Raw genomic sequence first — 14,265 nt, forward strand, 5'->3', positions numbered from 1 at the left:
AAGAAGGCCCCAGAGAACATTAAAGGACCAGCATGGGAACAATTCTAATTTCTGACCACCTTCCTTTCCTCAAGCAGCCCCAAGTGCCAGGATATGGGGCCCCCAAGACAAATCATAATATGTGAGAGAGCCCATTGCTTACCTCCCCACCCCACATCTGTAAGGCCTTGAGGGATAGCGAAGACAGCAGTGTGATTGGCAGAGGGAGACCCGATCTTTTCATTATGAAGCACTATAATTAGGAAGTAGAATCCAACCAGAACGATCAAGCCAAAGACCAAAAAAAGACCCACATCTGCTCTTCTGAGGGAACCGGGGAAGAGGTCTGAAAGCATCTGAGGTAGATGTCAAGCTGCAGTTCTGCTGCGTGGAGCGTAAGTGGGAGGAGCCCGCGTGACTAAGTGGGAGGAGCCCGCGTGAGCAGAGCCCCCCCGCCCCCACCACTAAGTGAGTGGAAAGGAAGCAGTCTCCAGCCCCCTTCTAATTCTCTTTGAATAGGGAAACTGTAAACTTCTTAATAAAAATTATTTAATATGTATCAATAATGATACTAATACATCTTTGCTTCATCATAAGAGGGGATCCTGGTAACAAAAGACTTCAGTCAGTTTAACAAAGAGATACGATTCAACATACCTATTCCATTCCTACGTATTTCCCTGAGGAAATAAACCACACATTTACTAAAGCCTTGTACATGAGTATTTATAGACACTCTAATTTGGGATCATAACTGAACAAACAACCTAGCACCAACTCAAGCATCCATCAATCAAACATCATGCATCTATATGGTGGAATATATTCACCACTTAAAATGAACTCTGAGTTGAGAAGCATCAACGAGCAGATCTCAAAATCCTTATGGTAAGTAAAAGAAGCCAGGCAAAAAAAGAAGCATATGCTGTATATTTTGATCTATGTGATATAAGTGTGCTTGTGCCTGTACATGTGCGTGGGTGTGCAAATTTATCCCTAGGGAGTACCAACTAATTCATAATGAGTGTTTGCCTGTATTGTAGACATGTATGAAGAAAGACAGCAAGAAGAGATCAGCAAAAAAGGATGTGGAAATTTGGAAGGTGACGAATTTGTTCATTGTCTCATTTGTGATCATGGCTTTAGGGGTGTGTATGATGCCAAAACTGAGAAAACGGTACACTCTAAATACAGGCTGTTCCTGTGCTCCAGCTACAACTGCTAAGTTGTAGCGGAGAATGTTCTGAAAGGCTGTATGGGGGGGGGGATATAAATTGATGGCTCTCTCGTAGGAAGCAGTGTGGCTTTTTCTTTGAAACTACTTTTAACGCTGTATCCTAGAGACATAAAATGAGATACTACAGTTCCAGCCCTGGATCATTTATAATGGTGGGGAAAAGCTAGGAAACACTAATGTGTCTGATGAAAAAAAGAAAGCCCTGTTCCAATAAATCATGGAACCTCACATACAGCCATTAAAGGCCATGCTTATGAGAAGCTTTTAATAACCTGGAAAAATACTTATGGGATAATGCCAAGTGGAAAGCACCAAGATATAAATTGTATATATGGTATGAATTGAATTATGTAAAATTATGCACAGAAAAAGTCTCTGAAATATCTTTAGGATTATTTCTGAGTGATAGAGGGGAGGGTATGGGTGATTTTTAATCTCAATGCAAATTTTAAAATGTTCCTATTTAAAATTCATTTTCCTTAATTTTATACAATATGACTATATTTTTAAATTGTGAAATAAATAAGCTATCTTCAAGGAACTCCAATTTTTCTTGTTCCTTGAAAAAGCAGGCTCTTCCAAGGCGAAGAGGCAGATTGCATTTCTGCAGTCGTCGTATCTGTGCGGACTTTGGGAAGATGCTCTCCACAAAGCTCCAGTCTGTAGCTTGAACTCCCTTCTCTTTGTGTTCACTTATAAATCACCTAGAGACTAGAGACAGCCCACGTTATCATCTTACTGTTTTGTATGTTTTGCTTAAATCTGCTTCTATCCACATTTCAGGATGAGGTCTCGAAGGCGAAGGGTGGGTCTTTGCTTCTGCACAGCTCTGGTTCCACCTTGCCACGGGATCCAGGAGAGACGTCAGGGTGCAGACACAACAGCAACCATGCAATGTGTTGTTTTAGTAATAGCCATCCCTGTGCCTTTGTACCAAAACCTCAGCAAAATAACAGCCTAGGCTATATGGATGAGCAACTGGGTGGTGGTGACTATATTTTCTGGAGACCGTGAAATGAGAGCACGGACAAGCTGAGTCTGACCCCTGGAGTTCTCCCGACTTCTTTGTTTGAGCATTTGGAAACACCGGGGCTCTGTGGCCACTCCACAGCCTGCGAGTTTAGGTCGTGTGCTCTTCATTTTTCTATCTCTGTGGTCCAAACAAGGATTTGTAAATTCCTATTCAGTGATTGATAGGGGGAAAAGCTAGAAAATTGCTAGAGAAATGACTATGGATCTTGTTCTGCATTCTCTATTGTAATATATATCCAAGAGAATTTCAGTTTTTCAAGACCCACCAGTCTATTAAAAGTGCATTTAGATAGGGTTACTATTGTAATGATGAAACGCCATCACCAAAGGTCATCTGGGGGAAGAAAGGGTTTATTTGGTTTACACTCCCACACCCATAGGCCATCACTGAAGGAATTCAGGATACTCAGACAGGGCAGGAACCTGGAGACAAGGGCTGAAGCAGATGCCGTGGAGGGGTGCAACTTACTGGCTTGCTCCCATGGCTTGCTCAGCCTGTTTGCTTATAGAACTCAGGACCAGCAGCCCAGGGATGACACCACCCACAATGGGCTAGGCCTTCCCACATCAATCACTAATTAAGAAAATGCCTTACAGGTTTGCCTACAACCCAGTCTTATGGAGGCATTTTCTTAATTGGGGTCCCTGCTTCCGCTCTCAGATGACTTTAGCCTGTGTCAAGTTGACATAAAATTAGTGAACACAAAATGTGAGTCTTGAAATAATCACTTATCTCCTGAGAGTTTCTGCGGTAGCCCTAAGTGATTGACTCCCCATGGTGATCCTGCTCCCTCAGCTGAAGGGTCCTCCAGTCCCTGTTCTTTGCCCTTCTATTGCAAAGTTGAATCACTCTGTAACATATATCATGGTCACCTATCCTCATTTTGTTCATCAGCAAACTTTCTAAGAAGGCTAAATGCTCTAAAAAGCTATTTGATGGACGCACAGAAGGAAAGGACAACAAAGGCTAAGAGTCAGCAGGTAGGGTAAGTAACTAGGAGTACAAATCCCCTGCCAGGCCTTGAGGAGAAATGAGAGTAGAAAGACATTGTGAGCTGCTGTGGAACAATCTTTGTGTGAATATTTGTTACTCTCATGGGTTCAATAAAGGGCTAAATGGCCAATAGTTAGGCAGCAAAAGGTTAGCCAGGACTTGCAGACAAAAATAGAGAGCACAGGGAAGAAGTGGAGGAGTCACCAGGAGATGCAGAGGAAGCAGGAGATGAACATGCTGTGCTGAAAAAGGGTACCACCACATGGTAGAGTGTAGATAAGAAATATGGGTTAATTGAAGTTGAAAGAGCTAGTTAGTAACAAGCCTAAGCTATCAGTTGACCATTTATAATTACTAATAAGTCTCTGTGTGTTTATTTGGGAGCTGGCTGGTAGGACAGAAAAACCCTGCCTACAGTAAGTTCTGTCCTCTAGAATCAATACCAAGAAGATTCAATGTCCAGTATCTTTATAAACTGTGAGAAATCACTTGCCCTTTCAGGGTCTGATATTCTCAAGTCTAGTGAAGAATGTCTGGGAAGAGGAAGAAGATTAAACCACAGTGAGGGAAATGTAATGGTCTAAGATGAAGATGATAGGGTCTAAACTAGGGGGGGGATGGATCAGGTGGCAAAGAACATGTTTTCAGTTTGGATTTTGGGGTAGATGAGGCTCTACTTAAGACAGAGAACTGAGGAGAATAAGCTATATATGGGACATGGTAGAGAGAATGAGCTAGCTCAGCCAAGGGCATTTTAGTTAAAAGAATCTGTAAGACAACCCAAATGATGTAATTTGAGGCAGTGACATGTGTTGAAGCTTCTGGACAGTATTCTGCCACAGAGTGTGTAAGTCACCTTTTGTTGGTGTGATAAAACACCATGACCAACGCAGCTTATAAAAGAAAAGCATTATAGGACTTACAGATCCATAGGGTTAGAGTCCATAATGGCAGATTGAAGGCATGGCAGCAGGAACAGCTGGGAACTTACATCTTAACTCACAAAGAGGCTGAGAGAATGGCATGAGTCATCTGAAGACTCAAAGTCTGCCTATAGTGACACCCTCTTTCAACAAGGCCAGATCTTGTAATCCTTTGTAAATGGTTCCACCAACTAGGAACCAATTATTCACACACATGACCCTGTGTGGGGCAATTCTCATTCAAACTATAACAAAAAAGAGGAAGTATTAAAGTCACAGGCATAATGATAGGGGTGGGACGCACTAAATGAAGGACTCAGACTCTGAAGAGCTTACCATAGTAAGGATCTTACCAAATAGATGACCAGAAAAGACAGCAAGAGAATTCAAGAGACAAAAGGATAGGTGGGGTGGAAGACTTGAGAGATGAGGAAAGAGAAGGAGTCAACAGACAAGGAAAGCTAAGCTGTCAAATGCTACAGATATAAAAGAGTCCTCTGAGCTTGGCATCAAAGGGGTCACTGAAGATCCAAAGTTGACTGTAGTCTGCAGAAGATAGATATTGGGTAAAAGAAATAGAAATAATACCTGCCCCTTGCCTAGTCTTGTGACGATGCATCATTAAACTGATCATCATCTATACTGGAAAATAGTAATTATCCCAGGTATTTCCAGACAAATTTAATATAAAAAAAATCAGACAACCAAATACTATATGCCAGGTAGAGGGAAACTCACAAGGCTCATGAAACCTACAAGAAACTTACAAGGCTTAGGACTCATTAAGCTTGCAAAAATCAGGAGGTCTTTCCCTAGGGATATACAAGCACTAAAAACCTGGAGAGGGGAGACTGTTATTTAGTACAGCCACTTGAAAACTGGTCAAGGAACTTTAGTGATGTGCCTTTGGGTATTCTGGGTGAGCTTTTTAAACGGGAAAAGAGCTGCCCAAGTCACCCAAGTTCTGTAAGAAAACTCTCACCCATGCTCCTGTAAATAACATCTGTAAATTCTTTGGTTTACCTAGATGAACTTGATAGGATCATTTCTTTGGTCTGTCTTTGGTCTCTATCTCTGGGGAATAAAATAAAGTCCCCAGAAAAAAGTCACTCAATGCCAAGTGATGGACAACCAGATCAAATGGCAAGGCAGGAAACTACAACCCTAGGGCTGAAGGGATAGAAGTAGTCAGGGATACCAAAGCAGATCATTAGAAGAAGTAGGCAGGGATAGAGATCTAGAGCATTAGATTTCCCCTTTAAGTAATGGAGCCCTGAGAGAAAGAGTGGCCAGTGACATTCCTGGTCCCCAGTAGCAGTTCTCCACCTCCAGACTACTAGAAGATTACAGTGTTCTAATGGCCATAACCCTGTCTTTGGGCCACCATTCGTATAGACTACAAAGTAAACAAAAGCTGTACTTTGTTCTGACCAGCCTCAAGTGAGAGCTGACCCTGAGGATTCCTCCTGAAGGAAAGTGAGAAGCTGGGGACCCTCTCACAGTGGTTCTGAAACTGACAGCCTAAGAATGTCGCTTCTCAGTAACAGGAACTCGTCCGACTCTTGTAACTCAAGGCCATAGGCCCCAACATTAAAGTGCCCCTCTCCTCCCTAGGACTTAAAGTTGAGGTTATGACAAGAAGAGTGGTCTCAGTTTGTACGCTACATGTCATAAATCCTCTGCTGACTTTGAACCCTTAACCACACCACTTCCCATCTCCAGAGCCCTCTCTAACTGCACAACCCCTCAGAACTCCACATGTTCCAAGGCATCTCCTTTAATTGCTTCATTCATGCCTTTGTATGTGGGTGATAGTTCCGATGCTGAAGCATCACCAGGAATTAAGAAATGAGCCCTGTTCCCTCACAGAGCTCGCTGTCTGATGGGCCAATCAGGCTTTTCAAGCTAAAAATGAGAAAAGGAAGATTGTATGAACTCTTCCCGAGGCAAACACAAGGTAAAGTCGAACACAACTACAGAGAATGAGCAACTGCATTTAAAAGTTATCAAGGAGAGGAGTGTTGAGAGACTTCTCTTCCTAGAGTTTGGGATCTAGATTAGATAGGGTGGAAAGTGAGGTACCCAGGGTCCTGCAAAAGGAAAAAATGAGGTTTCTCAGGAAAGGGAACATCTGTTTGTACTCCAAGTTCTAAGTGTCAGGTTTAGCAGAGCTAAGTCTAAGGATCTGGACAGACCTGAATGCCCTATCCAGAGTGAGCATCCCCTGTTGCCATGACCTCTGCCAACTTTGACTCCAACTTCACACCCAGTCTACATTGTGCTTCTGCACAGCACCATCATTTAATACTTTAATCTGTCATCCTGTTGGTTTTCTATCAAAACTCACATCATCTTGAGGGCAAAGACAACATTTACTGAGGCATGTGTTCCAGGGAGTCTGCTAAACCCAGAAGGAGGGAGAAGGGGGTTATGAAACAGACACAGCCTCAGTGAGTTTGCGTTCGGGAGATGATATCCTAGCCTGAATAGCTCAAAGCAACAAAAAATTACCAGCAAAAACAAATTACATATTTATTTAATTAAGATTTTTAGCGTTTCAAGGAATCCTATTACCGCTGAATGACAAGCAGCATTGTGCTCAGACTTTTTGTCATGTAAATGTTGCATTTATGCATCAGCTTTAACCTGTCAGCCATTCACAATATTCTTTAGAGAGCTTCATTTCTGTTTGCTTCATGGTTATTGCTTTCATCCTGAAAACAGGAAAAAGGAGAGTCCATTCCATGTGGGACATCCCTTTAGTTGGCCTTCTGTGTTGCGATTTCAAAACCAATACTTCAACAATAAAGCAGAACAAACTCTCCCTCAGCGAGGAGGATGTGGATGACAATGCTTTTCCTGTTTTCCCTGACACCCGGGGCTGGCAGCTGTCGCTAACAAGACAATCACCATGCTGAGGCACTTTCAAGGGCTGGAGGCCTCTGGCAAGCCCCAGCCCTCTTTCTAAGGCATTCAAATTGTACAGGAGGGGAACAGAAAAAAGACACACTCTTGCTTTTAGTAAGTACAGAATAGAGTTGGGAACATGATTAATATACACACACTCACATGAACACACACACACACACACACACACACACAAATAGGGATTAAATATATAAACCCATTACCTCACAAGAAGCTGCATACAACAGCAAAGCAAAAAGTAAGGTTCTGAAGTCAGTAATCAGGGTTCAAGTACGGAATCCATTACTTATGGGCTCTCACTGTTTCCTCAAATGTATCAAGATATGCACCTCACAGTTCTTTCAGGGTTGACATGAGAGGATAGAAGACAGTATCTAGAACATGCTGGTCTATAGTACAATGTTCTTTGTGTTAGCTGCAGGGCAGTTGGGATGTAATTTGACAAAACAGAATTGTCTTGCGATCTTGTCTATTTCAACTTTTGGATCTATATATGTTTTTTTTTAGGGTTCACCTTGTTACTTAGCTTCTCTAGGATGATGAACTATAGGCTCAATATCCTTTGTTAATAGCTAGTATCCACTTATGAGTGAGGAGATACCATATTCATCATTTTGGGTCTGGGTTACCTCACTCAGGATAGTGTTTTCTAGTTCCATCCATTCGCATGCAAATTTTAAGATGTCATTTTTTTTAACCACTGTGTATTCTAAGGTGTAAATGTGCCATATTTCTTTATCAATTCTTCTGTTGAGGGGCATCTAGATTGTTTCCACGTTCTAGCTATTACAAATGATGCTGCTATGAACACAGTTGAACATATGTCTTTGTAGTATGATTGAGCATCTTTTGGCTAGATGCCCAAGAGTGGTATTGCTAGATCCTGAGGTAGGTTGATTCCCAATTTTCTGAGAAACTGCCATACTGATTTCCAAAGTGGTAATATAGGTTTACATTCCCACCAGCAATGGAGGAGTGTGCCCGTTACTCCAGATCCTCTCCAGAATAAGCTATCATTGGTGTTTCTGACAAAATTGGGAACATGGGGGTGCAGGGAGAAGGGAGTGTGGAAAGAAAGAGAAGGGGAAAAGGGGAGGAGGGAGGAAAACTTGAAAGAATGGCATAGTCGAAATGGAAGAAAGAGAGAAATGAGAGCAAGGAAAGAGATACCTTGATTGAGGAAGCCATTATGGGGCTAGCAAGAAACCTGACTCTAGAGAAATCCCCAGGAATCCACAAGGATGACCCCAGCTAAGACCCTAAGCAATAGAGGAGAAGGTACCCAATCTGGCCTTGCCCTGTAGTCAGACTGATGAATATCTTAAATATCACCATAGAATCTTCATCCAGCAACTGATGGAAACAGAGGCAGAGACCTGCATTGGATCACTGGACTGAGCTCCCAAGGTCCAGTTGGAGAGAGGAAGGAGTGAGAATATGAGCAAAGAGGTCAAGACCATAATGGATATACCCACTGAAACAGTTTACCTGAGCTAATGGGATCTCACCAACTCCAGCTGGACTGGGAAGGAATAAGCATAGGTCCAAACTAGTCCCTCTGAATGTGGTGGACAGTTGCATGACTGGGGCAGACTGAGGGGCCACTAGCAGTGGAACCAGAATTTAACCCTACTGCTTGTACTGACTTTTTGGGAATTTATTCTCTATGGATGGATACCTAAGTCAGCCTAGATATAGTAGGGAGGGCCTTGGACCTTCCCCAAAGCAATGTACCTTTCCCTGTCTGTGGAGTGGATGGGGGTGTGGAGGGTAAGTGGAGGGAATGGGAGGAGGAGAGGGAGTGGGAACTTGGATTGGTATGTATAATGAAAAAATATAGTTTGTTTTCTTTTTAAAAAATAAAAATAAAAATATTGAAAAAAAAAGAATTGTCTTCAGAGTCTTATGCCCCTGTGTTATGGGATTCCCCTCTGAATGCTGTGAATACCATTGGTTAATAGAAAAGCTGCTTTGGACCTATTGCAGCACAGAATAGTGCAACGCAGGAATTCCAAGCAGATAGAGGAGGAGATAGGCAGAGTCAGTGAGACGCCATGAAGCCGCAGGAGGAGACAGACGCTGGAACCTTGTCGGCAGACCATGACCTCATGGTGATGCACAGATTAATAGAAATGGGCTGATTTAAGATGTAAGAGTTAGCTAGAAATATGCATAATCTAACAGGCCAAGCAGTGTTGTAATTAATATGGTTTCTGAGTGATTATTTCAGGTCTGGGCAGCTGGGAAATAAATAAGCAGCCTCAGACTACACCCCTGACCCTATGTTTCCCTCCAACCCTCGGGTGTAACTTCCCACAGTCTTCCCAGAGTTCTCTTAATGGATGCAGATCCTCTCATAGAGAATATTCAGAATTTATTCTCCAAGAAATGAGTGTCCCCTGTCTCCCTGTCCTTTCCTAAGGCATAAAGGCCACTTTATATAAGATCAAAGTCAGGTATAATAAATCAAGGAGGAAATTCAAACCCTTCATTAGAGACAGACATACTTAAGGTGAGAAGGTCCTTACTCTAGCTGCCTTAGGAATGGGATCCAGGTAAGTCCATAAGAAACCTGGCAGATTTGGTTTTATGCACCAAAGCCCAAGATTCCATGCAAGAGGGGTTACCATTCTTTGTTTTCATGCATTTGGGGAGCCAAATCATATGGGGATGCCATCACAGGACCTAGCTAGTTTTCTCAGTAACGTCAAGCCCTTGAGAAAGCCATCCCAACCATCTAAAGAAACATCCAGATGATCGCAACATTCAGTCAGGTTCAGAGACATCATAGGGCAGAGGCTAACTATTATCATTGACTGTCTTAATTAGGGTTGCTATTGCTGTGAAGAGACATGGTTCATGCTGCCATGAACCATGGAAACTCTTATAAAGGAAACACTTAATTGGGGATGCTCCCTTACAGTTTCAGGGTCTCAGTCCATCATCATCATGACAAGGAGCATAGAGGCACGCAGGCAGACCTGGTGCTATGTTGGGGTGAGCTGCTTGTTTGTTCCAGCCACCTAGAACCAAAATAATCACACAGAAACTGTAATAATCAAATCATTGCTTGACCATTAGCTCTAGCTTCCTATTGGCTTACTCTTACATATTAATTTAACCCATCTCCATCAATCTGTGTATCACCACGAGATCGTAGCCTACCAGCAAAGTTTCAGAACGTCTATCTCTGGCGGTGGATCCACGGTGTCTGCCTGACTCTGCCCTTCTTCTCCCATGCTATAGTTTCTTTATTCATTAACCAATAAAAGCAACACATAGACAGAAGGACCTCCCACCCCAGTGCTGGAGCTGAGAGTGCTATACCTTACAAGCAACAGAAAGTCAAATGATAGTCACACTGAGGGAACCTTAAGCAAAAGACCTCAAAACCCACTTCCACAGGGACACACTTCCTCCAACAAGGCCATACCTCCTAACAGTGACACTCCCTCTGGACCACTACACCAAGCCATTTCTAAGTCCCTGGGCCATAGGACCTATGAACATAGAAAACTCTCACTGCTGGTTTGTTGGTTATCAACAGAGAAGCACAGCGCCAGCCTCTTATAGTCCAAGCTCTGTAACCTTGAACTTATTTTACAGCCACCTCTTGGCCTAAGATTTATTGTGTCCATTTTTGAGATGAGGACACGAGTCCTGAGCAGTTCTTCAGCAGCTTCCAGGTAACGTAATCCAGCTCCAGACACAGTTCATGTGCCATGCATCAGTTACCAGAACTAAGAGAATCTTTCAAATAAGCAGATGTTGTATTCAGTTCCAGCAATTCCTATCTGCATATATTTTATGTGCTGACAACACTCATCTCTGAAAAGCAAGTCATTTGTCTAAAATACATATATCACTAAATCCCTGTGAGCTGGCCATGATACAAGGCTAAGTTGATGGGCTAATTCACACCAAGCTGCACCTGTGACAATGCGTTAGCACATTTAGTCTTTCAGAGAAAGGGCAGGATTTTTACTAGAAGGATTTCAGTGCCTTACCTGGAATGTTTGAATGGCCATAGTAACTCAGATCTGTGAGCATTTGAGACTGGGGGATAGTTCTGGGGGATTCCAGTTCTGTGAGCCATCCTATGGTTCACGGAAATGCTGAAGACAGAGCTAACAGCTCCACAAATTCACTTATAGGTGCTCTGAGAAAATACTGAGAATAGACACTCAAGAAATCTGGCTATGGTCAGAGGTGCCAGATGTTCCCCAGACACTTGGAATTACATGGGCTACAGGCACCAGGCCTAGTTCAACTCTTTTCACAGCCAAAAGGGTCCTCTGTAGCCCAGACATGGAAAAGGAACTGGGGCAACCCTGTCCTCAAGGAGCCTTCCGAAGCTGGATATAGAGGAGCATTTCCACTACCTCTGGGCCTCTGCATCAGCGGCAGAGCATTGCCTACTACATTTGCTCAGTGAAGTCTTCCAGGCCCAGATGGTATGAAGGCGGGTTCTAAGTCCTGCACATGAGCACTGCGAGTTCCCAGAAGTCATATACAGACCTCCAAATGTCCCACGGAGCCTCATAGCTGCCAAGCAAGTCTGGCCGAATGTCTGAAGGCACCGGGTGTTCCAGTCTTGATGTATTTGCCCATGGGATTTGCAGAGGTATAACAAGGATAGTTTCTATAAACGACTTCCTTGCCCAGCCTCTCTTGGGCTGGGCTCCCTCAAAAGCAGGCTTCGAAACTAGGCTCCAGCATAGGTTGGGAGGGGGGTGTGAACCCAGGGAAGATGAGAAAGGGAGTACAAAAGTGATACAGAAAGAGAAGGGAGCCAGTTACCATCACAGGCAACTGGAACTCTGGATTCCCCAGGTGTCCTCTCCCTGCACGGAAAGGGAGAAGCTACCGCTGGTGCGATAAGGTGGGATAAGGATTTGCCAAATTTCTGGCAGTCGCTGATAAAAAAACAGGTACTAGGAGTGTAAATTTCCTAGAACTTTTGATCTGCCATGCCTGCAAATAGAGGATGCCAGTGGCCAGAGAGAACCCATAAGCGAAAGACTGGATTTGAATCTGGGCTGCAGACACAAGTAGTGGAGAGGCACCGATTGGAGCTGTGACAGCCACCTTATGTGGTTCTAACAGAGACCTGGCTGGCTCCATACACATGCATCTTACATGTTGGCTTCTAGCAACCTGCACCTCATCAAACTTGATAAAAACACATTCGACAGAGGAAGTCAAGACATATTCTGAAGCTCATTTCCTCTGCCAGGAGGAGGCTCCAGCTCCTAAACCCCTGTTAGCGGTTCGCCCTGATTCCACACTATTCTATGGTCTCTGCTCGCGACAGTGGATCTGGTGATACAGTGGAGTTGGTGATAGGGCCAGCCTTCTCTCACCCTCAGCCGGCTATTGGTGAAATATGAGGGCATTTTCAACCAATTCGCGGTATAGGGAGTTCTAGGAACACTTGGAGTTATGGGAAAATAGAACTGCCCCAGCAGAGAACTGCCTGACAGAGATTCCAACCGTAACCAACGCTTAATACTGCCATCCTGAGAGCTTAGTGTTTATTTTGAGCAACATCTACGTGGAAGTGGTGAGCGAGCATATATGCTGAAATGCCACAGAGATGCTAAAATAGCACACCCTACCCATCTGCTTTACTCCTTAAAATTGTTGTTCAATGTACTTTCGTCTGGCTGTCAGGTATTTCATAACCCCATGCTTTCGCTGCCATGACCGTGTGTGTTTGGGTAGTTCAACAATTGCTGGAGCATCAGAAGGTAAGTACTTCAAAAAATTACAAAGAATCCCTTTCTAGATATACTGCAGGACTTCGAGAAGAAACCAATGCGGCAGATTTGGGTTGGGAGGTGCAGCCTCAGAAGGAAGGATTTGGTAAGTCAAGGCAGAGAGGTGGGTGTGAGAACCCCACCCCACCAAGCTTTGCTTCTTATGCACACAGGTTGTGTCTGCGCGGGAGCGTCCAGGAAAGCCATCTTTAAATGCACAGCTCATCATCTAAAATAATTGAAAATATGGCAGTGCATAAGAAATGATGTTGACTTTGGAATCAGAATGTCAACCAGGTCTTTTCATTTCAAAAATACATATATCCCTTGGTGGTCTGAAGTTACTGTTAGGCTGAAATTTTTATAAACTCAACTCGAAGACAAATATTACAGAACTACCAAATGTCACCAAGCCACTTAGAGAATGTGCTATTCCCCCATTAAATCAAACCATTCCATTGCGATTTCATCTCTAAGTTGCTGAATCTCTCTTTAGCTATATAGTCGCTTCCTTAGCAATATTTTAACTTTATAAGGAAGAGAAAGATGGAAGGACACTTTAATCTCAGCGCTTTGGAAGTTGAGCAAGACCAAGTCTCAAACAAAAGTGGATGGGTGAGTAGATAAACCCATACCTTAAAAACAGAAAAAAAAAAATCAAAATCCTCCTTCCTCTACATTATCAATGAAAGCACGAAGAACCACCTTTTCAGCAACAGGACAATGTTTCACCTCTAGAATATCAGTGTTCCTCATCTGTCCAGCCAGTTGTTTGTGTATACTGTTTCTTGAGTTTGCCCTACCATACTGTTGGGCTCCTTTTTCCCAATGGATGGCAACCACCTAACGTGTATTCCAGCCAGGTTTACATACTCTAATTTACTTTTGATTACAGACATTGTCGAGATCATTTTATTCTTCTAACTGACCCAAAGTAGTCATCTACTCCAAAGGTGTGAGGCCCACCATGGCCCGCCCATCCCACTTAACACTTTGTGTGTCAAGGACAGATGGAGAGAAGCAGGAGCCTCTGCATTGAACCAGGCAAAGAAAAGTTTGCTGTAGCACTGATCTAAATGATGCTCTAGTGCATACGTGATTGATGTGGGAGGTCTCTCTGTATGCTGTGACTATGTTTTATTATGAATGATTAATTAAAAATAAACTGGTTTGGCCAATAGCCAGGCAGAATAGAACCAGGTGGGAAATCCAAGCAAAGAGAAAGGGAAAAAGAAGATGAAGTTGAGAGAGGCAAGCCAGCAGCTACTGGGGAAGCAAGATGTGAAATAACATGCCACAAGCCTTGTAGTATAATAATAATAATAATAATAATAATAGAAATGGATTAGTTTAAGTTGTAAGAGCTAGTTAATATTAAGCCTGAGCTAATAGGCCAAACAGTGAACTGGTGGG

Source organism: Arvicola amphibius, chromosome 3 (assembly GCF_903992535.2).
Source record: "Arvicola amphibius chromosome 3, mArvAmp1.2, whole genome shotgun sequence".
In the NCBI taxonomy this organism is placed as follows: Eukaryota; Metazoa; Chordata; class Mammalia; order Rodentia; family Cricetidae; genus Arvicola; species Arvicola amphibius.